This window comes from Hyla sarda, chromosome 2 (genome assembly GCF_029499605.1).
Source record: "Hyla sarda isolate aHylSar1 chromosome 2, aHylSar1.hap1, whole genome shotgun sequence".
NCBI lineage: Eukaryota > Metazoa > Chordata > Amphibia > Anura > Hylidae > Hyla > Hyla sarda.
Genome location: NC_079190.1, coordinates 299200361 through 299225403, shown reverse-complemented (window position 1 = coordinate 299225403; position 25043 = coordinate 299200361). Strand labels below are relative to the sequence as shown.

The following is a 25043-nucleotide window of genomic DNA, read 5'->3' as shown; positions in this document are numbered from 1 at the left end:
CTGAAAATAGGGGGGGGGGGAGAAAGCTGACAGCTTTCCTTTAAGACTCTGCTTAATAGGGTACAATACATGGCAGATCTCGAAGCTCTTTTTATGTATGGGAGAGTCTACTTTTCTTGTGTAATGTCCCAGTATGGGATGTTTCTCCGTACTGTACTTGTGCGCTGTCAGGCAGAGTCCCTGCATATCCTTGGGGCTCTCCTGCAGCAAATCCCATAATATCTACAAGTTATGTGTAGTTATGTATAGTTATGTACTATAAGTGTAATATACCTTTACATTTGTGTACCACATGATTGTATTGTTACTCAGGGAATCCTAGTAACCAGGTGACCTCCCAAGTGACCTATGGGCTCCTTGCACCGCCCCCCTATATAACAAGGGGAGAAGCTGCATCTTTTTTTTCCATCTCTCTTGAGTTCCTGCTGAGGTCCAGTGCACTCAATTTGTTACAGGTCTGTGTCTAGAGCATTGGAGGCCTCAAGCCTAAATTACTGCAGCCACCAGTCGGTCCTGAGTAAGGTAAGTCAAGTCATCTCAATTATCTATCATCATCTCAAGTCAAGTCATTCATAGTCAGCTTGGCCTGCATCATAGTCTGTCAAGTCACTGCAAGTCCCAGCAAGCCTGCGAGGTCCCCCTGTGTCACTGGCCACCCCTAGACCATCTGTCTTACCTCGGTAAAGTTACCGTTACCATTAACCTGGCCTTGGACTTTTTATAGCCCCTGCCTAACCTAGGATTAGCAGTACTACCTTCGCGTGGCTATAAGGCCAAACAACGCCCTGGTGTCACGAAAAGAAGGGGTTAATGCCATCTACCGCTTGGGCAATAACATTTGCCCCTCAATCTACCTCACACTACACGTACAGGGTACGGGTGTGTGCCATATGCCACAAAGCTACAAGTCCAATCCCCCTAGTCTGAACTGTGTCCGAGACTGTCTGTAAAAATCGCATACCGATGCAACAGAAGTTTGTGCCAGAAAAGTGTACGGGACTGTTTTTACTGTAAAGTGTTACTGGTGGTGCTGGTGAAATAGAGGGGGAGGTGAAGGAAAGACTGTTAATTGCCGTTGCAGAGTGTACAAAGTAAGTACCTGAAAGGGTTAAACGTAGTCTGGTGTTTCCCGCTCATTTGAGTGGCCGCAGCTCCGCCCCGTCATTCCCCAGCAGTGACGGCTCTTCAGTGTGTGAGGAGGAACTAAAGTTTTTTCCCAATGTTGCACGGGGGAAGACTTTACCAGCCGAACCAAACAGGAAGTTCCCTGGGCTCAGCCATATTGAAGGTTGTGTCTGGCTCTGCGATATATAGTCAAGCACCAGCTGCAGCATAGACTCTGCATAAACCAATGATCTTCCGCAGTACGTCTCTGGCACCGGTGGCGAGTCACATTAACCCCTTAGTGCCCAGCAGTGTCACCGGGTACTTGCCATGTAGTGGGGGAGCACCACTCAGAGGATCCCAGTCAGCCAAGATTAAGCCGCTGCAGCACATTACCAGAAGTCTTAAAGAGACAGCACACTCACATCAACTTAAAGCATTAGTGCACTCAAATCACGATAATCACGATTTTGGGCATTATCGGTATCGGCAATTACCTTGCCGATAAGCCGATAATGCCCCGCCCCCCGCACCGCGACCGCCCCCCCCGATCCGCCGCCCCGCACCGCGACCGCCCCCCCCCCCCCCCCCCCCGTAGTGCTGGGCGGTATACCGATATGGATTTTTGCCCATATCGCTATACTGGTCGGGCCCCTCCCCCACCCTCCGAGTTAATAAAAAAAATTTAAACTTACCCATAATGGGGTTGGTCCGGGCCATCCATCCTGCAGTGTCCGGTGGCATTCCGGGTGGAGGGTGAACCGGTCCGGGCTGTCCTTCTTCTCCGGGGGTCCTCTTCTCCACTCCGGGCAGGCTCCGGCCTAGTACACTGCATAGACACCGCTACGCCGTGACGTCAGGTGCGTCGCTGTGCACGGGCGTCACTGCGCAGCGGCGTCTATGCAGCGTACTAGGCCGGAGCCTGCCCGGAGTGGAGAAGAGCACCCCCGGAGAAGAAGGACAGCCCGGACCGGTTCACCCTCCACCCGGAATGCCGCCGGACACTACAGGAAGGGAGGATGAATGGCCCGGCTCACCCTGAGAGGTAGTTGGAGAGAAGCGGGTGGTGGTGGCGGCGGACTATGGCCCCACAAAAGCCACCGCAGTGCATTGATTTAAAGCGCCCGCTTTAAATCAATGCTCTGTAGCGGTGTCGAGGGGGGATAAATAGCCGATAACTTATACCGGAATATCGGTATAAGTTATCGGCTATCGGCCCTAACCTCCACCGATTATCGGTATTGGCCCTAAAAAAACGATATCGGTCGATCCCTAGTACTGGACTTTGGAAAATGCAATGTTGGGATTTAAATGGATTTCCCCTGAGGTCACGGACCGGCCCTCAGGAAAACAGTCAACAGGTCCGGACCCAGAATGACCTAAGTTGAGACGTTGGGACTCTCACTTTATGTTGTCCCCTGCCCCTATGTAAATATCATTGTAGAAGGTGTACAATTGGAGGCATTGATAGATACATTGTCACAAGTGTCTACTATATCTAAAGATGTTTTTATAAGTACTGGAATGCTAATTTGTTGTGTGAAACTGACGATGTTGATTTTAGGGTAGTAGCATGTAACAGGAAACTAATACCCAGGCATGGATATTGAGAGCCAACTATCCAGTTGGGGAAACATGTACTCAGAGGGCAGGGAGTGATTGTAACTAATGTGTCTGATAAGGGGTCTGCAGCGTTTATATTGAGGATCAATATTATGAAACACTGTTTTGCTGAAATCCTAGGTTCTTTGCATGCCTCTCTCCCCTACATGTCCCCTTCAGGCGAGCAGGCTGCACAGCACCACTTAAAGGTCCTACAGGTGAAGCAGAAGTTTGCCAACCAGCAAAGTGAAATCTGCAGAGTACAAATCCAGGACATCAGGTCGGTGACCTTACAACCCAACACAGAAACAATCATCTGGTGCTGTGCACGTCCTGGAGTGAGAAACAAGAACTATCAAGCCCTGCTAGAGCCTATGCAGTTGGAAGATCATCCCCTAGTCTGAGCTGCAAGAAGCCTTGTCACAGTTACCAATGATAGAGTTCCAGTCCAGCTAGTCAATCTGTCTGCTGTTGCTACAGTCTTCCCTAAATGCACCCCAGTCACCCAACTGTATCTTCTAGAGTCAAGGGACATCTAAACAGAATGCAAGCCAACAGTGGGCAGCCCAAGTGACTCCGGGATCTGCTGCAAGTTCCCCTGAGCCCTTATGGGCACAACTCCAAGTAAGAGACAAGACCACTCTGAGAGATCAAGTCAGTAGAGTCATCAGTGTTGCCAAAAGGTACCACTAGGCTTTCAGCAAACACCCCACAGACATTGGACGCACGTTCATGATCCAGCACAGGATCCTGACATGCCAAAACCCACCTATTAAAGAAAGACACCAACTAGTCCTGCCAGGCATGTATCAAACCGTTAAGAAGATGCTGGTTGAAATGAAGGACGCTGCCATCATTCAAGAAAGTCAGAGTCCCTGGGCGGCACCCCTTGTCTTGGTCAAGAAGAGAGATGGAACCATCCGTTTTTGTTTTGACTACAGGAAACTGAACAATATCACACATAAGGACGCCTCCATTCCACCCAGAATGAAAGGCCTAACCAGTGGCCTAACCATGTCAAGTTGTCTCCTACCCGGTCCGGGTACACTTATGCTCTCACCATGGTGGATCACTACTACAAAAGGGTTGTCATAGTGCCCGTTAAAGACCTCACAGCCAAAACCAGGGTCCAGATGTTCTACTCTTATTGGGTGCAAATCATTGGGTGTCCAGAGTCTGTCCTAACAGACCAAGGAACTGCCTTCAAAGCCCAACTCTTTCAGTAGCTGTGTCAGTTCCACGCCTGCAAGAACTCCAGACTACTGCTTATCACCCTCAAGGGAATGGGCTCTGTGAGCGCATCAATCAAGTTTTTATCCATATGCTGCGAGCAGCGTCTGTGTCAAGGCACAAAGAGTGGCCATGGTTGTTGCCTGAATTGCTGGAAATTTATAATAACACAGTCCGCTGTTCTACTGATACACCCCATTCTACTTGATGATGGGTCAACATAGGCAGCTGCCAAAAGACCGGACGTTTGGACTTCAAGTTCCCTTCAACAACTTTCCATAAGCTTCTATGGAGTGAGTCTCTGACCACCAAAGAAGGATCCAGGAAGCAAAAGAGATTGTCAACAAAAGATGGGTGAGGCTCAGCAAAGGCAAAAGCAAGACTACAACCGTCATGCCTCCGCCAAACCCTTCAGTTAGGCGACAAGGTCTGGCTGCGGAAGTTCCCGAGGACCCACAAACTGGACTCCATATGGGAAATGGAGCCCTACACGTTGACGGCTATATCTTACCCAGACTCAGATGTGTACGCAATTCGGAAACCAGGGTACGAGCCGCAAGTAATCGCCTGAACCACCTGTACCCCCTACACCAGCTGTCAGACCTGCGAGGGAGTATGTGCCTGGAGAGGGGATCCACCCATCCATGGATGTTCCCATGTTCTCTCCCCACACACCTGCAAAATTCTGTGTCATGCCATCTCAGGGGCCAGTGCAACCAACTCTAGTCGCCTAACCAGCTCAAGTCCTGTCACCACTGGCACCAGTCTACACCCTGGTTTTCAGGTCTACACTATCTCTGCCAGCCAGTCCAAGTTTAGAAAGTCCAGAACCAGCTCCAACTCTGGAATTTGATATTCAAGAGGCCCCTATCACTTCAGTTGTGACAAGAGCTCCCGAAGAAGGAAATGTTCTCGATTCGCAAGAGGTGGTGCTGTATAGATCCCAACGGTCTACCCAGGGTCAGCTACCCACAAGATACAAAGACTAAACACCATGTACAGTCTAGTACCACACATAGTCCCTAAATACAGATAGTCATGTACATATATCAGTCATGTCAATAGGGCTGTAATGCTACCACATACCAGTCCACACAAATGTCTTCTCATGTGTCTAATGTAGTTTTCTTGTGTCCACGTGCTCAGGATACTTTGCTGGTCAGAAGGTATTCCTGTACCTGCAATGCATGTAACTAAAAAGTCTAAGGTAACAAGTGTTAAGTGTTATCTAGCAAATGTCTAGCTGAATTATAGCTAAAGTATACAAAAAAGGAGGTTGCTGTCACGATGCCGGCTGGCAGGTAGTGGATCCTCTGTGCCAGAGAGGGATTGGCGAGGACCGCGCTAGTGGACCGGTTCTAAGTCACTACTGGTTTTCACCAGAGCCCGCCGCAAAGCGGGATGGTCTTGCTGCGGCGGTAGTGACCAGGTCGTATCCACTAGCAACGGCTCACCTCTCTGACTGCTGATGATAGGCGAGGTACAAGGGAGTAGACAGAAGCAAGGTCGGACGTAGCAGAAGGTCGGGGGCAGGCGGCAAGGTTCGTAGTCAGGGTGGATAGCAGAAGTTCTGGTACACAGGCTTTAGACACACAAAACGCTTTCACTAGGCACAAAGGCAACAAGATCCGGCAAGGGAGTGCATGGGAGGAGGTTAGATATAGTCAGGGACCAGGTGGAAGCCAATTAAGCTGATTGGGCCAGGCACCAATCATTGGTGCACTGGCCCTTTAAGTCTCAGGGAGCTGGCGCGCGCGCCCTAGAGAGCGGAGCCGCGCGCGCCAGCACATGACAGCAGGGGACGGGAACGGGTAAGTGACCTGGGATGCGACTCGCGAGCGGGCGCGTCCCGCTGTGCGAATCGCATCCCCAACGGCCATGACAGTGCAGCGCTCCCGGTCAGCGGGACTGACCGGGGAGCTGCAGGGAGAAAGACGCCGTGAGCGCTCCGGGGAGGAGCGGGGACCCGGAGCGCTAGGCGTAACAGTTGCAGCAGCACCCTTGGTCAAAAAATGGAGGCTCTTAGTGCACTTTTTGATCAAAAGGTGTCCCCCATCCACCAAGCGGAGGTGGCCTCATTTCAGATGGGACCCTAACACTCATTTCACTCACCTCTGCTGGGCATATAGCCTCTGACTGGGTGACATGCTGGATCCACTATCAATTAAAAAAGAGCCTCCATTTTTTGACCAAGAATGATGCTGCAACCTTCTTTTTTGTATACTCTGTATTTGCCACAGCAGCATGCACCCGTGTATTAGGTAGTTGTGCTTGCTATTTTTCTTTTTGTTTTTGCTGTGCAATTTAGGGGGAGTGGCACCCTCTGTAGCCGTGCACCCATCCCTGTTTCACAGGAGGTTTTTTAAATTGATAGTGGATCCAGCATGTCACCCAGTCAGAGGCTATATTCCCAGTAGAGGTAAGTGAAATGAGTGTTAGGGTCCCATCCGAAATGAGGCCACCTCCGAGGGGTGGATGGGGGACACCTTTTGATCAAAAAGTGCGATAAGAGCCTCCATTTTTTGAGCAAGAGTGCTGCTGCAACCTTCTTTTTTGTATACTCTGCATTTGCCACAGCAGCGTGCACCCGTGTATTAGGTAGTTGTGCTGGCTATTTTTCTTTTAGTTTTTGCTATAGCTAAAGGGTTCTAGGGAGAACTGTCTCTAAAGTAAATATTCATGTATAGTTGGCATATGCATAGTTGTAGTCATAGTCAAGTGAAATGTTCATGTTTATAACGTAGTCATAAGTATGTTGTTATTGATATATAGTCCTGATTCTCCAATAGTCCTACAGATATAAAGTTATCAGTTGTCAGAGCATGTATGGACATTTATACAGAGACTCTTTGTCACCATCCATTCTGTTCAAATACAGTCTGGAAATGGACGTTAAGTGCAATGCCCCAGGACTACATGTGGCCCGTGGCCACTTCGCTCCTCCGCCCTCCAGGACTGGCATCTAGGGCGACTTCATTTAAGTGAGGCGGTTTGTAATGTCCCAGTATGGGATGTGGCTCTGTACTGTACTTCTGCCCTGTCAGGCAGAGTCGCTGCATGTTCTTGGGGCTCTCCTGCAGCAAATCCCACAATATCTACAAGTTATGTGTAGTTATGTATTATAAGTGTAATATACCTTTAAATCTTTGTACGACGTGATTGTATTGTTACCCAGAGAACCCCAGTGACCAGGTGACCTATGGGCTCCTTGCACAGCCCCCCTATATAACAAGGGGAGGAGCGGCAATCTAGTGCTGGTATGCTGGTACACATTTTTTTCCTTAGTATTCCACTTTGCATGTAAAGTTTCTCCTCTGAGACATTTTCTGCAACTTTTTAACCCATTTGTGCCAAAATCTGTGTTTTTTTTTTTTTTTCCACAAATGCTGCCCACAGCCAGTTTTGAAAAATAAGTCTTGGCTTGTGTAGATTTGGGAAAAATTTTTGACAAATTGTGTGACAAATCGCTATAATACATCCATTATTGCTGCATTACAGTTGCTACAAATCTGTGTATCACAACACACCTTGATTTCTTGTGTAAACCAAAAGTTTTACACTGAGACAAATCCTGTGATAAAATTATCCCACTTTTCTAACCCCAAAAGATCCTTTGATAAATTCCCCCCACTGTCTTTACCAACTTAAATCCCCACACTTGAGGGAGATAGCAATGAGTTTTCCACCAAAGGAGCAATTCCCAAAGGTTTTATAAGAACCCTTTTTTTTTTTTTTTTTTTTTTTTTTTTTATAAAACAGTTGTAGGTGATGGTGAGACATCTTCTAAATAACCAACTATATGAAGAGTTTGCTGATGTATGTGACAAGGAGAATAGTGGCATAAAAACCAAGAAAAAATTGCTAAAATATATCAAAACTCACAAAAAAGTCTCTAAAACTAAGTAAAAAAACATATAAATCACTAGATATCTGGAGTAAAAAGACTTAATTGGGGACGATACCCCTATAATAGAACAGGGACAATCCCCTACAGAAAACCAAAAACCCAACGCTTTTCCCCATATCTCAGATAATATTACGGTTCATCAGGGGTTTACACAAAAGTGCTATTTAAAGTATGGTAGGGACTAGATATTATTATTCATTCCATTCTGTATAGTAGACAAAGCAACAAAACATAACAAGCAAGCATAGCAATTTGATGTAAACTCCCATTGATGGATTATGTCATCATTGTAGCATCCAATGGTCTGGTAGATGACTCCTGAGGACTCCTGTCGTTCCTTATGACAGAATGATGGTATGGTATCAATCACCATACAGGTTGAAACAGATACATTAGATACACATGTCTTTATTGTCATAAGTGGCCTCCATCCACTCCATATGTGTTATGGCCAAGTTAGTCTGGAAAAAGACGTCTCAGATCAGCCCAAATATAGATAATTCGGATCACTCAAAGAATACATACTCCCTCTCTAGAATAGATCTTTTCATTTATATCTTATCACAGATCCACATGAAATATGTTGTAAATTCTATGTTGTAACTCTATGGCCTTATATACACCGCCTCACTAGGCTTGATATCAATTAGGGTGGAACCTCTAAAGGCCTTGGATGGTGATAAATCCAATGGCAAAAAGATCCAGTTCCATTATAGTGTTAAGTTGCTTTCACACCTCCATACTTTTATGTGCACATCAGATGACCAATCCAGTCCCGGATTCCTGCTAGTGGTAGATAGAATAGTGGCATACTTCCTAAAAAAGTGACCTTATTGCTGTCTGATCACCTGAAGCAGCTAAATGTTTTGGCTGCATTTACCCACTGGCAAAGTTATTAAAGAACATATAGATGGAAATGGAAATTACGGTTTTATTCATGCATGCTCATCAGTAGCAAGTGCACCTTTTTTGTTAATAAGACACATGGCTCCCTAAAACCTTGCAATGATTATAGAGAATTTAACAAAGTGCCAATCAAATATGGTAACCCTCTGATGCTGATTCTAGAATTGATAGAGTTCATCAAGCAAAGATTGTTGCTAAATGAGATCCTTAAGGTGCATAAAACCTACAGTAGTTCACATTACACCAGCTGATGAATGGAAAACAGTGTTAAGATCACAAGGACATTATGAATATCTATGAATATCTATCTAGTCATGTATTTTGGGAATTTCGAAATGCTCTTCCAACTTTCCAGTTTTTTGTTACTGAAGAATATCTGAATCATGTAAGAACTGTGGTGGAGCTTCTAAGAGCACACCAACACTATATTAAACTAGACATATGTTCATTCTGTCAAACTGAAATTCAGTTCTTAGGTTAAATAATTTTACCTCTAGTCACCTTATGGTGGATAACCCCTTTAACCCCTTAAGAACACAGTTATTTATCACTTTTGTAGTTTTGTTTTTTTTCTCCTCGCCTTTTAAGTAGCATAGCACTAGGTGGCATCTATGATTTAGTATTTTAGGTGCTGTGATCAACATTGATCACGGCGTATAAAGGGTATCAGGCGGGATCACTTCTTCCTGTCATTAGCGTGAGTTGTCCGGCTACTGAAAGTACTTACAGTGAGGCAAAAAAGTATTTAGTCAGCCACAAATTGTGCAAGTTCTCCCACTTAAAAAGATGAGAGAGGCCTGTTATTTTCATCATAGGTACACCTCAACTATGAGAGACAGAATGAGAAAAAAAAAATCCATAAAATCACATTGATTCTTAAAGAATTTATTTGCAAACTATAGTAGAAAATAAGTTTTTGGTCACCTACAAACAAGAAAGATTTCTGGCTCTCACAGACTTGTAACTTCTTCTTTACGAGTCTCCTCTGTCATCCACTCATTACCTGTATTAATGGCACCTGTTTTATCAGTATAAAAGACACCTTTCCATAACCTCAAACAGTCACACTCCAAACTCCACTATGGCCAAGACCAAAGAGCTGTCAAAGGACACCAGAAACCAAATTGTAGACCTGCACCAGGCTGGGAAGACTGAATCTGCAATAGGCAAGCAGCTTGGTGTGATGAAATCAACTGTGGGATCAATTATTAGAACATGGAAGACATACAAGACCACTGATAATCTCAATCAATCTGGGCCTCCATGCAAGATCTCACCCCCGTGGTGTCAAAATGATCACAAGAACGGTGAGCAAAAATCCCAGAACCACATGGGGGGACCTGGTGAATGAGCTTCAGAGAGCTGGGACCAAAGTAACAAAGGCTACCATCAGTAACACACTATGCCGCTAGGGACTCAAATCATGCAGTGCCAGACGTGTCCCCCAGCTTAAGCCAGTACATGTCCGGGCCTGTCTGAAGTTTGCTAGAGAGCATTTGGATGATCCAGAAGAGGATTGGGAGAATGTCATATGGTCAGATGAAACCAAAGTAGAACTTTTTGGTAAAAACTTGCCTCGTCGTGTTTGGAGGAGAAAGAATGTTGAGTTGCATTGAAAGAACACCATACCTACTGTGAAGCATGGGGGGTGGAAACATCTTGCTTTGGGGCTGTATTTCTGCCAAGGGACCAGGACAATTGATCTGTGTAAAGGAAAAAATGAATGGGGCCATGTATCGCACGATTTTGAGTGGAAACCTCCTTCCATCAGCAAGGGCATTGAAGATGAAACGTGGCTGGGTCTTTCAGCATGACAATGATCTCAAACACACTACCCGGACAACGAAGGAGTGGCTTCGTAAGAAGCATTTCAAGGTCCTGGAGTGGCCTAGGTCTCCAGATCTCAACCCCATAAAAAACCTTTGGAGGGAGATGAAAGTCCATGTGGCCCAGTGAAAGCCCCAAAACATCACTGCTCTAGAGGAGATCTAGAGCAGCAACAGTGTGTGAAAATATTGTGAAGACTTACAGAAAATGTTTGGCCTCTGTCATTTCCAACAAAGGGTATATAACAAAGTATTCAGATGAACTTTTGTCATTGACCAAATACTTATTTTCCACCATAATTTGCAAATAAATTCTTTAAAAATCAGACAATGAGATTTTATGGATTTTTTTTCTCATTATGTTTCACATAGTGGAGGTATACCTATGATGAAAATTACAGGCCTCTCTCATCTTTTTAAGTGGGAGAACTTATAATTGGTGGCTGACTAAATACTTTTTTGCCCCACTGTACACCATGGTGCCTTCAGTCCGATCAAAGGCATCAAAGGTTCACCTGTCCTTGAAGGGGTACTCCCCAGGAAAACTTTTTTTTTAATCAACTGGTGCCAGAAAGTTAAACAGATTTGTAAATTACTTCTATTTAACCTCTTAAGGACCCATGACGTACCGGTACGTCATGAGTCCGCTCCCGATCTATAACGCGAGGCCACGGCGTGCGTGGCTAATAGCGCGCAGCACTGATCGTGGTGCCGCGTGCTATTAACCCTTTAGACGCGGCGTTCAAAGTTGAACGCCGCGACTAAAGTGAAATTAAAACAATGCCGGTTAGCTCAGGGAGCTGTTCGGGATCGCCGCGGCGAAATCCCAAACAGCTTACATGACAGCCGGAGGATCCCTACCTGCCTCCATGCTGTCCGACCGCCAAATGACTGCTCAGTACCTGAATTCCAGGCATGAGCAGTCAAGCGGCAGAATCATTAATCAGTGGTTTCTTATGAGAAACCACCGATCAATGTAAAAGATCAGTGTGTGCAGTGTTATAGCCCCCTATGGGAGCTATAACACTGCAAAAAAAAAGTGGGGGAAAAAAGTGAATAAAGATCATTTAACCCCTTCTCTAATAAAAGTTTGAATCACCCCCCTTTTCCCATAAAAAAAAACTGTGTAAATAAAAATAAACATATGCGGTATAGCCACGTGCGGAAATGTCCGAATCATAAAAATATATCGTTAATTAAGCCACACGATCAATGGCGTACAGAAAAATTACAAAGTCCAAAATTGCGTACTTTTGGTCGCTTTTTATATCATGAAAAAATTAAATGAGTCCTATCAATGCAAAAATGGTACCGCTAAAAACTTCAGATCATGGTGCAAAAAATGAGCCCTCACACCGCCCCATACGCGGAAAAATAAAAATGTTATAGGGGACAGAAGATGACAATTTTAAACGTATTAATTTTCCTGCATGTAGTTATGATTTTTTCCAGAAGTACGATAAAATCAAACCTACATAAGTAGGGTATCATTTTAATCGTATGGACCTACAGAATAAACATAAGGTGTCATTTTTACCGAAAAATGTACTGTGTAGAAACGGAAACCCCCAAAATTAAAAATGGACAGAGGTGTCAGCAAAGAGCACTGTGGTCAGACAGAAAGGAAATTGAAAAAGAAAAGAACTTCCTCTGTAGTATATAGTCAAAGATAAGTGCTGGAAGGGTTACGATTTTTAAATAGAAGTAATTTACAAATCTGTTTAACTTTCTGGCACCAATTGATTAAAAAAAATGTTTTTCAGGGAAGTACCCCTTTAAGAGGTTAATAATAAGCATTTGTATTTAGGTCTTTATAATGTTCATTCACGACACACGTGGGATTAGTAGTCATGCGAGAGAAAATGTGAAAGGTGAGTAAATGGCATGACTTTAGAAATCTGTCCTACATTTCTAATTAACTTGATAAGGATTTGGAGCAGGTAAGACAAGGCAATGAACAGTATTTGGTTTGATAGATTAGATTTACATTTATGAGATTTACAATCCTAAATAACAAATTGTGTGACTATCAAGTGCACAGACACACTAGATTTATATAGAGGCGCACAGATCCATAAAACCCTGCCTGTGCACCTTCACTAAAATCTCAGCCATTTCAATTACAGTTTATGCTTGCAAGCAAGCATAAACCATATTAAATTTATTGCACAAGTAGACCAGGCCCCCTATGCGAGAAACCACACCCCTCTGTCCAGGTCCCGCCTGGGAACGTGGCAGAGAATGTGAAAAAAATCAAAACTTTTTTGCAAAAAGCAGGAGATTGCAGGAGCTTCACATTCTATGCCATCCATACTTTTGATAAATTCCACCCTCTGACTTTGTAAAATCTCAAACTAGTCTCCAACTCCTCAAACGTCACATATTTTGCTTAAAAAAAAAAAATCACAATTTCTGCGTATTTGTGCCCATGGGGACAGACATGAGGGCAGGAGGCATGAAGGGGGCTTCGCTTTGCGTGCAGGGTGCACACACTCCTCACATATGACTTTAGGACACACCTTAAGTTGCGAAAATATACACTAGCCCATATCTGGTGTATATTTCTGCACCAAGCACAAAGGCAGCCACAGAGCTAAAAATGGGCAGGGCTTTGCATACATACAAAAAAATTGCAAATTAAAAGACTCGGATCATTGAAAGCAAGCTTAGTCCCCTCAAAAAAGATGTCAATAAGTGCAATGGAAAGGATTGTAAAACTTCTGCATGTTGGAAATCCAACACCGTGTCTGGCAAAAGATGTTGGTTGTTCCCTGTTAGTGGCATATTAAATCAATATCATGGCTTTTTAAAAAAATTTTTTTTTAACAAAACCAGTATGGTTAAAGGAGTACTGTAGTGAAATACAATTCAGAGAAAGCACATGTGCAAACCCCACACGAAGTGGCAGCCGACACGCCCGCTCCATGTATCCCAGATTATTTGTAAAATGGAAAAGGACTGATTAAAAATGTTATTAGGTTAGAAGCTTTTATATATTTTTAAAATCAGTACCGTACTTTGTAATAATATACTACTGATCACTACTATATTATCTGCGCTCCTCTTGTATAGTCTACCTAGGCAGCCTGTCATGCCCTCTTGTATAATCTGCCTAGGAAGCCTGACACTTCCCCTTCCATAGACATGAATGGAAGGGACATGGCATGACGTCAAGAGGGGGCATGGTGTGACTTCACATCCGCCACTGCGGGAACCCGGCGTTTTAGGGGTCGGAGTACCCCTTTAACTAGCTTTAAAGAGGTTCTCCGGTGCTTACACATCTTTTCTCCTATCCAAAGGATAGGGGATAAGATGCCTGATCGTGGCAGTCCCGCCGCTGGGGACCCCCATGATCTTGCACGCGGCACCCCGTCTGTAATCAGTGCCCGTAGCGTGTTCCGGGTCTGATTACCGGCGACCACAGGGTCACGCCTCCGCCCCCGTGTGACGTCACGCTCCGCCCCTCAATGCAAGCATATGGGAGGGGAGTGATAGCTGTCACGCCCCCTACTGTAGGCTTGCATTGAGGGGCGGAGCGTGACGTTACACGGGGGAGGAGGCGTGACTTCACACGCCGTCGCCCCTGTGGTCGCCGGTAATCAGACCCGGAGCGAACATGCTTCGGGGACTGATTACAAACCGGGTGCCGCGTGCAAGATCCCGGGGGTCCCCAGCAGCGGGACCCCCGCGATCAGGCATCTTATCCCCTATCCTTTGGATAGGGGTTAAGATGTCTAAGCACCGGAGAACCCCTTTAATATGGCAGAAAGTGTTGTACTTGTCAAATAATTTTTCAGACTCTGTGATTATTAACAATTAACCAAAAAATTTTACACAAAAAATTAAGCTCAAATTTTTCTTTAATAGTTCTGCCAAGTACATTTTGTTGCCTGTATAGGTCATGCCCTGAAGCACTGCTGCTATAAAACAGTTTTGAATAGTTTTGTCTTTTTTTTCTTTTCTTTACAGTTCTATAAATCATATTCAATGGTTTTTCAGTGGGAATCTAACAAATGACTGTACAGATGCTGCAGTGGTATATTAGCGCTAACCTGTCTGATGACCTTTTCATCCACTAGTCACACTTATTTTTTTCAACAATGTAGAAAAGTTTTAAACTTAAAACTTAAAGTTCTATAAAAAGTATCTAATAATGTTGAACTTTCTATTTTCATGTTTATTAATTTATTCTAAGAAATGGCTTTGTTTTTTTTTATTGTTTATTTCATGTTTAAGTAATTATAAGATAATCCAGTGGCTGGAGTTTTTTTTTTCCCCTGTTTTCTGCAGAATATGAGGAAACAAACTTTTTACTCACCTCCTTTGTTCCAGCGATGCCTCTGGTGTCCTGCTTTGTGAGCTGCAGCGATACTGTCGGGCCCAGGAAGCACCCAGGCCAAGTGTGTTATACTGGCCGAGGCGGACATCGCTGTGGCCAGCAAATCGTTAAGCAGCAGTGTCACACACTGGTGCTTCCTGGGCCCGACATATCAGCTTGCTGCTGAAGAAGATGATCGCTGTGGGGCCTGGAGCAGGTCACCAGAGGCATTGCTGGAGATCAGGAGGTGAGTAAAGGTTTGTCTGTTGTATACTACAGAACGGGCATACTTTTGAACTTCCCCCTGCCGCTGGACTACCTCTTTAAGTTATGTCTCTTTTTAGTTATTATTTTGGAGTGTATATTAGTTTACCTTGACTATCATAATGAAACTAACAAAGATTCTAATAACAATAATATGAACCAATGATAATAGTACTAGGTCATGCATACCATTTTAGGTGCTTTTATGCATTTTTATCAGTATAACCAGTGCAGCATTGACATTGCTGTTTTTTTTTTTTTTGTTTGTTTTTTAGCCAAACAGAGGTGGAGTTTGGAAGTAAAAACTTCTCTCATGTTGGGATTGTTGGATCTTATGTATGATGATATGTTATATGTTAGATATAGGTATATATATATTCAGCAAGTGAAATAAGTATCGAACACCTCAACATTTTTCTCGCGAAATATATTTCTCACATACATACAAAGAACTCAAAACAAATAAGCTTAAAACATGGTTATCCAACATAAGGTGACTTTAGTACTTGCCTCTCAGACAGTAATGGTCATGATTAGGAAAGATCCATGCTTGTCTTTGGGATAAATGGCTATGTTTTGAGTCCACCCTAACGCTGCTGCTTTCTTTTTGTGAAATGGCTTTTTCCTGTTGGAGTTCCTTCCCTTCAACTACAAGGCTCAGGATCCCTTGTTTGTTAGTATGAGGTCACTTTTCTTCCTCCCACACATCAGCCACAACATCCATTGCAGCACATCTGAGCTACCTTGCATGCTGTGCTGTGCTTGAAACTACAATTCCCTGCAGCCCTGTGGAGAATGATCTCCCTCCCACCGAACAGTCGCTCTACCCATAAAAATACAGATAGGCTCGCTTTGAACACCTGACTTAGTGATGTAATTTCTCGGGTCTTGGTGCAACCTAGAAAAAGCTGAGACAACACATTAATTTTATATGCTGCTAAAAATAAACATTGGGGCAAAGATCACATAAGACTTGCAAGACCATCCATCAAACATAGTTACAGACAATATTATGAACTACACTAACTTTATAGCACCTGTAGCACAGTCAAATTTTAATAAAATCCAGGAATACCCCTTTAAAGGAATACCCCTTTATACAGGAGGCATCTAGAAGCTTTCATTACCAACAAAGGCTTTTGACAAAGTATTAAAAAATATCAGTATGTTCAATACTTTTTTTTTTTTACTTAAAAGGGTACTCCAGTGGAAAACCTTTTTTTTTGTTGTTGTTTAATCAACAGGTTACAGAAAGTTAAACAGATTTGTAAATGACTTCTATTAAAAAAATATTTGTCCTTCCAGTACTTATTAGCTGTATGCTACAGAGGAAATTCTTTTATATTCAAAAAGAAAAGAATTTCCTCTGTAGCATACAGCTGCTAATAAGTACTGGAAGGACAAATATTTTTTTAATTGAAGTAATTTACAAATCTGTTTAACTTTCTGGAACCAGTTGATTTAAAAAATAAAAATAAAATAAGGTTTTCCACCGGAGTACCCCTTTAAGTAAAAAAAAATTATTGAACATTCTGATATTTATTTAACCCCTTTAAGGACACATGATGTACTGGAATGTCATGTGCCCGCTCCCGATCTATAACGTGGGGCCACGGCGTCATAGCGGGTCGGGCCTGGCCTCTAACAACGCCCGGGACCCGTGGCTAATAGCGCGCGGCATTGATTGCGGTGCCGCGTGCTATTAACCCTTTAGACGCGGCGTTCAAAGTTGAACGCCGCATCTAAAGTGAAACCATGCCGGTTAGCTCATGGGCTGTTCGGGATAGCCGCGGCGAAATCGCGGCATCCCGAACAGCTTACAGGACAGCAGGAGGGTCCCTACCTGCCTCCTCGCTGTCCGATTGCTGAATGACTGCTCAGTCAAGCGGCAGAATCATCCATCACTGGTTTCCTATGAGAAACCAGTGATCAGTGTAAAAGATCAGTGTGTGCAGTGTTATAGGTCCCTATGGGAGCTATAACACTGCAAAAAAAAAGTGAAAAAAAAAAGTGAATAAACCCCTCCCCTATTAAAAGTTTGAATCGCCCCCCTTTTCCCATAAAAATAAAAAACACAGTGTAAATAAAACTAAAAATAAACATATATGGTATCGCCACGTGTGGAAATGTCCGAATTATAAAACTATATCATTAATTAAACTGCACAATCAATGGCGTACACGCAAAAAACGTACTTTTTATATCATGAAAAAATGAATAGAAAGCGATCAATAAGTCCTATCAATGCAAAAATGGTACCGTTAAAAACTTCAGATCACAGCGCAAAAAAATTAGCCCTCATACCTCCCCATACGCGGAAAAATAAAAAAGGTATAGGGGTTAGAATATGACAATTTTAAACGTATTAATTTTCCTGCATGAAGTTATGATTTTTTCCAGAAGTACGACAAAATCAAACCTATATAAGTAGGGCATCATTTTAATCTTATGAACCTACAGAATAAAGATAAGGTGTCATTTTTACCGAAAAATTTACTACGTAGAAACGGAAGCCCCCAAAAGTTACAAAACCGCGTTTTTTTTAAATTTTGTCTCACAATGATTTTTTTCCGTTTCACCGTAGCTTTTTGGGCAAAATGACTGATGTCATTACAAAGTAGAATTGGTGGCGCAAAAAATAAGCAATCATATGGATTTTTAGGACAAAATTTTAAGAGTTATGATTTTTTAAAGGCAAGAAGCAAAAAACGAAAATGCAAAGACGGAAACCCCCCCAGTCCTTAAGGGGTTAATACTTTGTCAAATGCCTTTGTTGGTAATTGGGGAAAGGGTAGATAAAAGTGGGGAATTGTGTAGAGCGCTGCTGCTGGATAATAATTGACTCCACGTGTTGCACAGGACAGTTTATTGGAAAATGAAAGGACAATGCGTTTCGGCTCTTACATGCGCCTTCATCAGATCCACAGGAGGGTAAGAGAGGTGCGTCCTGAGGTGCCGGCGGTGCTTGCTATACACATGTTTATTCCCTTTGTGTGTATTGGAACTAAACCAAACAAGGGAGGGAAAAAAAAGCTAATTGGACATAATGTCACACCAAACTCCAAAAATGGGCTGGACAAAATTATTGGCACCCTTAACTAATATTTGGTTGCACACCCTTTAGAAAAAAATAACTGAAATCAGTCTTCCAATAACCATCAATAAGCTTCTTGCACCTCTCAGCCGAAATGTTGGACCACTCTTCCTTTGCAAACTGCTCCAGGTCTTTTTTATTGGAAGGGCTTTTTCCCAACAGCAATTTTAAGATCTCTCCACAGGTGTTCAATGGTATTTAGATCTGGACTCATTGCTGGCCACTTCAGAACTCTCCAGCGCTTTTTTGCCATCCATTTCTGAGTGCTTTTTGACATATATTTGGGGTCATTGTCCTGCTGGTGTTACGCCGAGCGCTCCGGGTCCCCGTTCCTCCCCGGAGCGCTCGCCTCATCCTCGTTGCTGCAGCGCCCCGGTCAGATCCACTGACCGGGTGCGCTGCGGTACCGCCTCCAGCCGGGATGCGATTCGCGATGCGGGTTGCGCCCGCTTGCGATGCGCACCCCGGTCCCCGTACCTGACTCGCTCTCCGTCGGTCCTGTCCCGGCGCGCGCGGCCCCGCTCCCTAGGGCGCGCGCGCGCCGGGTCTCTGCAATTTAAAGGGCCAGTGCACCAATGTTGGTGCCTGGCCCAATCTTCCCAATTACCAATTAGTGTGATCACCTGTGTACTTCCCTATATTACCTCACTTCCCCTGCACTCCCTTGCCGGATCTTGTTGCCTTAGTGCCTAGTGAAAGCGTTCCCTTGTCTGTTCCTAGCCCGTGTTCCTGACCTCCTGCCGTTGCCCCTGACTACGATCCTTGCTGCCTGCCTCGACCTTCTGCTACGTCCGACCTTGCTTCTGCCTACTCCCTTGTACCTCGCCTATCTTCAGTATCTTCAGCAGCCAGAGAGGTGAGCCGTTGCTAGTGGATACGACCTGGTCACTACCGCCGCAGCAAGACCATCCCGATTTGCGGCGGGCTCTGGTGAAAACCTGTAGTGTCTTAGAACCGGTCCACTAGCACGGTCCTCGCTATCCCTCTCTGGCACAGAGGATCCACCTCCTGCCAGCCGGCATCGTGACAGTAGATCCGGCCATGGATCCCGCTGAAGTTCCTCTGCCAGTTGTCGCTGACCTCCCTACGCTGGTCGCCCAGCAAGCTCGTCAGATCGCCCAGCAGTCGCAACAGATAGCGCAACGAGATCAACAGCTGGCATACTTGACCTCCGAGGCACTGCGTATTCAGTCACAGATACAGCAGCTGCAGCCGCAGATACAGCAACAGCTCCAGCTGCAACTACCATCTCCTCCGCCGGCTCCTGCAACTCCTCCGCAGCAACCGGTCCTTCCTAACCCCTGCTTGTCCCTGCCGGACAAGTTTGATGGGGACCGCAATGATTCTGCCACAGCCACAGTCCAGTCCTTCTTCGCTGAGGTCCGTGGTGTCTTCGAGGAGCCTGCCCGAGCTTCTTCTGCCGAGATTGCCCTGCTGAACCTGGAACAGGGTGTTTCTTCCGTTGGCGAGTACGCCATTCAGTTCCGTGCTCTTGCTTACGAGTTGTCCTGGAATAGTGAGGTTCTCTGCGCGACCTTTAAAAAAGGCCTATCCAGCAACATTAAAGATGTTCTGGCCGCACGAGAGACTCCTGCTGACCTACATGAACTCATTCATCTTGCCACTCGCATTGACATGCGTTCTTCCGGATGGCGTCTGGAGCTCCGCCTGGATATGGACTTTGTTCGCACGAAGCGTTTTTTCTCCCCGGCTCCTCTCTCCTCTGGTCCTCTGCAATCCGTTCCTGTGCTTCCCGCCGCGGAGGCTATGCAAGTTGACCGGTCTCGCTTGACACCTCTAGAGAGGACACGACGCCGCATGGAGAATCTTTGCCTGTACTATGCCGGTACCGAACACTTCCTGAAGGATTGTCCTATCCGTCCTCCCCGCCTGGAAAGACGTACGCTGACTCCGCACAAAGGTGACACAGTTCTTGATGTCAACTCTGCTTCTCCACGCCTTACTGTGCCTGTGCGGATATCTGCCTCTACCTTCTCCTTCTCTACTATGGTCTCCTTGGATTCCGGATCTGCAGGAAAATTTTTTTTGGCCTCTCTTATCAACAGGTTCTACGTCCCTGTGACCAGTCTCGCCAGACCCCTCTACATCTATTGTATTAACAATAAAAGATTGGACTGTCTCATGCGTTTCCGCACAGAACCCCTCCTAATGTGCATCGGACCTCATCACGGAAAAATTGACTTTTTTTTCTTCTGGTTCTTTGGCCCCAAGAAGAGGGGGAGACCCAAGGGGGGGGGTACTGTTACGCCGAGCGCTCCGGGTCCCCGTTCCTCCCCGGAGCGCTCGCCTCATCCTCGTTGCTGCAGCGCCCCGGTCAGATCCACTGACCGGGTGCGCTGCGGTACCGCCTCCAGCCGGGATGCGATTCGCGATGCGGGTTGCGCCCGCTCGCGATGCGCACCCCGGTCCCCGTACCTGACTCGCTCTCCGTCGGTCCTGTCCCGGCGCGCGCGGCCCCGCTCCCTAGGGCGCGCGCGCGCCGGGTCTCTGCAATTTAAAGGGCCAGTGCACCAATGTTGGTGCCTGGCCCAATCTTCCCAATTACCAATTAGTGTGATCACCTGTGTACTTCCCTATATTACCTCACTTCCCCTGCACTCCCTTGCCGGATCTTGTTGCCTTAGTGCCTAGTGAAAGCGTTCCCTTGTCTGTTCCTAGCCCGTGTTCCTGACCTCCTGCCGTTGCCCCTGACTACGATCCTTGCTGCCTGCCTCGACCTTCTGCTACGTCCGACCTTGCTTCTGCCTACTCCCTTGTACCTCGCCTATCTTCAGTATCTTCAGCAGCCAGAGAGGTGAGCCGTTGCTAGTGGATACGACCTGGTCACTACCGCCGCAGCAAGACCATCCCGCTTTGCGGCGGGCTCTGGTGAAAACCTGTAGTGTCTTAGAACCGGTCCACTAGCACGGTCCTCGCTATCCCTCTCTGGCACAGAGGATCCACCTCCTGCCAGCCGGCATCGTGACAGCTGGAAGGACGCAAACCCAACTTTTTGACACTGGGCTGTACAGTGCGACCCAAAATCCGTTGGTAATCCTCAGATTTCATGATGCTTTGCACAAATTCAAGGCACCTAGTGCCAGAGGCAGCAAAACAACCCCAAAACATCATTGAACCCCCACCATATTTCACTGTAGCACCGTGTTCTTTTCTTTGTAGGCCTCATTCTGTTTTCAGTAAACAGGAGAATGATGTGCTTTACTAAAAAGCTCTATCTTGGTCTCATCTGTCCACAAGACATTTTCCCAGAAGGATTTTGGCTTACTCAAGTTAATTTCTGCAAAATGTTGTCTTGCTTTTTTATGTCTGTGTCAGCAGTGGGGTCCTCCTGGGTCTCCTGCCATAGCATTTCATTTCATTTCAATGTCGACGGATAGTTCGGTCTGACACAGTGAGCCTCAGTGTCAGAGCGAACTATCTGTCGACATTGAAATGCCTGCAGGACAGCTTGAATATCTTTGGAACTTGTTTGGGGCTGCTTATCCACCATCAGGACTATCCTTCTGTGACACCTTTCATCAATTTTTCTCTTCTGTCCATGCCCAGGGAGATTAGCTACAGTGCCATGAGTTGCAAACTTCTTTATAATGTTGCGCACTATGAACAAAGGCAAATCTTGATCTCTGGATATGGACTTGTAACCTTGAGATTGTTGATATTTTTCCACAGTTTTTGTTCTCTAGTCCTCAGACAGTTCTCTTCTCCTCTTTCTGTTGTCCATGCTTAGGCTGGGTTCACACTACGTTTTCCCCCATACGGGAGCGCATACGGCAGGGGGGAGCTAAAAGCTCGCGCTCCCGTATGTCACCGTATGCGCTCCCGTATGTCATTCCTTTCAATGAGCCGACCGGAGTGAAACGTTCGGTCCGGTCGGCTCATTTTTGCGCCGTATGCGCTTTTACAACCGGACCTAAAACCGTGGTTGACCACAGTTTTAGGTCCGGTTGTAAAAGCGCATACGGCGCAAAAATTAGCCGACCGGACCGAACGTTTCACTCCGGTCGGCTCATTGAAATGAATGGCATACGGGAGCGCATACGGTCACATACGGGAGCGCGAGCTTTTAGCTCCCCCCTGCCGTATGCGCTCCCGTATGGGGGAAAACGTAGTGTGAACCCAGCCTTAGTTTGGCACACACAGACACACAATGCGAAGACTAAGTAAACTTCTATCCTTTTTATCTGCTTTCAGGTGTGATTTTTATATTGCCCACACCTGTTTCTTGCCCCAGGTGAGTATAATGGAGCATCACATGCTTGAAACTATCTTATTTTTCCACAATTTTGAAAGGGTGCCAATAATTTTGTCCAGCCCATTTTTGGAGTTTGGTGTGACATTATGTCCAATTTGCTATTTTTCCTCCCATTTTTGGTTTAGTTCCAATACACACAAAGGGAATAAGCATGTCTATAGCATGTATAACATTTGTTACTGCAATCCTTTTCTGTGAGAAATACTTCCTTTTCTAGAATAATTTCAGGGGTACACACATTTATAATTATGTTATAATTTTTGTTATAATTATATTTTCTTTTTTTTTTTTGTTTGTTATTTGCTTTGGAAAATGTGATGCTGATTCACTCCTCACACATCTGAAGTTGTCTCACTCCCACCCATATTTATATAAATGTTATTTTTTATTGTGTGACGTGCTATGATTAAGAGCCTAAATAGGCTGAAAACATGTCAGCATAACACAGCATTATTTTATCATGTGTGGTTGATTCCCTGACCTTTTCAATCATATCATTGGATCAATGGGAAGTTCTGTTATAAATGTTTCCTGGAGTGCTGGTTCACTTTGCTTCATAGACTAATTATCCTCACAAAAATTATAGTAGTTATGTCTCCTGTTCAGACTGAGTTTCTAAATTAGTGGTTAAACAGCTCCACCTGGAGGTCAATAAATTGAAAATAAAGCGGCTGTTGGAATTTATATATATAGTCTGATGACCGACAGGCTAAATATTTATATTTAGTGTATATGTCAAAAAAGCAAATGCATAAGCTGCTTAAATTTACATAATAGGAAAGTGAAAATAAAACAATAAAACATTTATTTTTAAGAGTTTGACAAAATCCACAGTGTGCAAATGATCAGAAGGGTTTAGAGGGTCTTAATAAATCTCATACCCACCATCAAGTGTGGGGGAAGTCAGGGTTTTGAGATTATTATTATTATAATTATTAGTATTATTATTATTTTTTTTATCCCATCTGTACTGCTAAAAAAACAAATTACAGTCATGGCCGTAAATGTTGGCACCCCTGAAATTTTTCTAGAAAATGAAGTATTTCCCACAGAAAAGGATTGCAGTAACACATGTTTTGCTATACACATGTTTATTCCCTTTGTGTGTATTGGAACTAAACCAAAAAGGGAGGAAAAAAGCAAACTGGACATAATGTCACATCAAACTCCAAAAATGGACTGAACAAAATTATTGGCACCCTTTCAAAATTGTGGAAAAATAAGATTGTTTCAAGCATGTAGTGCACCATTAAACTCACCTGGGGCAAGTAACAGGTTGTTACGCCGAGCGCTCCGGGTCCCCGCTCCTCCCCGGAGCGCTCGCTACACTTCCCTCACTGCAGCGCCCCGGTCGGTTCCACGGACCCGGGGCGCTGCGTTACCACCTCCGGCCGGGATGCGATTCGCGATGCGGGTAGCGCCCGCTCGCGATGCGCACCCCGGCTCCCGTACCTGACTCGCTCCCCGTCAGTTCTGTCCCGGCGCGCGCGGCCCCGCTCCCTAGGGCGCGCGCGCGCCGGGTCTTTGCGATTTAAAGGGCCACTGCACCGCTGATTGGTGCAGTGGTTCCAATTAGTGTTTACACCTGTGCACTTCCCTATATCACCTCACTTCCCCTTCACTCCCTCGCCGGATCTTGTTGCCCTAGTGCCAGTGAAAGCGTTCCTTGTGTGTTCCTTGCCTGTGATTCCAGACCTTCTGCCGTTGCCCCTGACTACGATCCTTGCTGCCTGCCCCGACCTTCTGCTACGTCCGACCTTGCTTCTGTCTACTCCCTTGTACCGCGCCTTTCTTCAGCAGCCAGAGAGGTTGAGCCGTTGCTAGGGGATACGACCTGGTCACTACCGCCGCAGCAAGACCATCCCGCTTTGCGGCGGGCTCTGGTGAAAACCAGTAGTGACTTAGAACCGATCCTCTAGCACGGTCCACGCCAATCCCTCTCTGGCACAGAGGATCCACCACCTGCCAGCCGGCATCGTGACAGTAGATCCGGCCATGGATCCCGCTGAAGTTCCTCTGCCAGTTGTCGCTGACCTCACCACGGTGGTCGCCCAGCAGTCACAACAGATTGCGCAACAAGGCCAACAGCTGTCTCAACTGACTGTTATGCTACAACAGTTACTACCACAGCTCCAGCAATCATCTCCTCCGCCAGCTCCTGTACCTCCTCCGCAGCGAGTGGCCGCTTCTGGAATACGACTATCCTTGCCGGATAAATTTGATGGGGACTCTAAGTTTTGCCGTGGCTTTCTTTCCCAATGTTCATTACACTTGGAGATGATGTCGGACCAGTTCCCCACCGAAAGGTCTAAAGTGGCTTTCGTAGTCAGCCTGCTGTCTGGAAAAGCCCTGGCTTGGGCCACACCGCTCTGGGACCGCAATGACCCCGTCACTGCCTCTGTACACTCCTTCTTCTCGGAAATTCGAAGTGTCTTTGAGGAACCTGCCCGAGCCTCTTCTGCTGAGACTGCCCTGTTGAACCTGGTCCAGGGTAATTCTTCCGTTGGCGAGTATGCCGT

The 25043-nt window shown here is 45.5% G+C and overlaps 1 long non-coding RNA gene across 1 annotated transcript in view; it reads left to right on the top strand.

Annotated features, from left to right (window-relative positions):
• Window positions 1-425: 425 nt before the first annotated feature.
• LOC130356286 (uncharacterized) overlaps window positions 426-25043 on the top strand; it is a 37438-nt gene continuing 12820 nt past the window's right edge. The window contains exon 1 of the long non-coding RNA XR_008888832.1: window positions 426-522. This is a non-coding gene — a long non-coding RNA (uncharacterized LOC130356286). The remainder of the gene's footprint in view (window positions 523-25043) is intronic.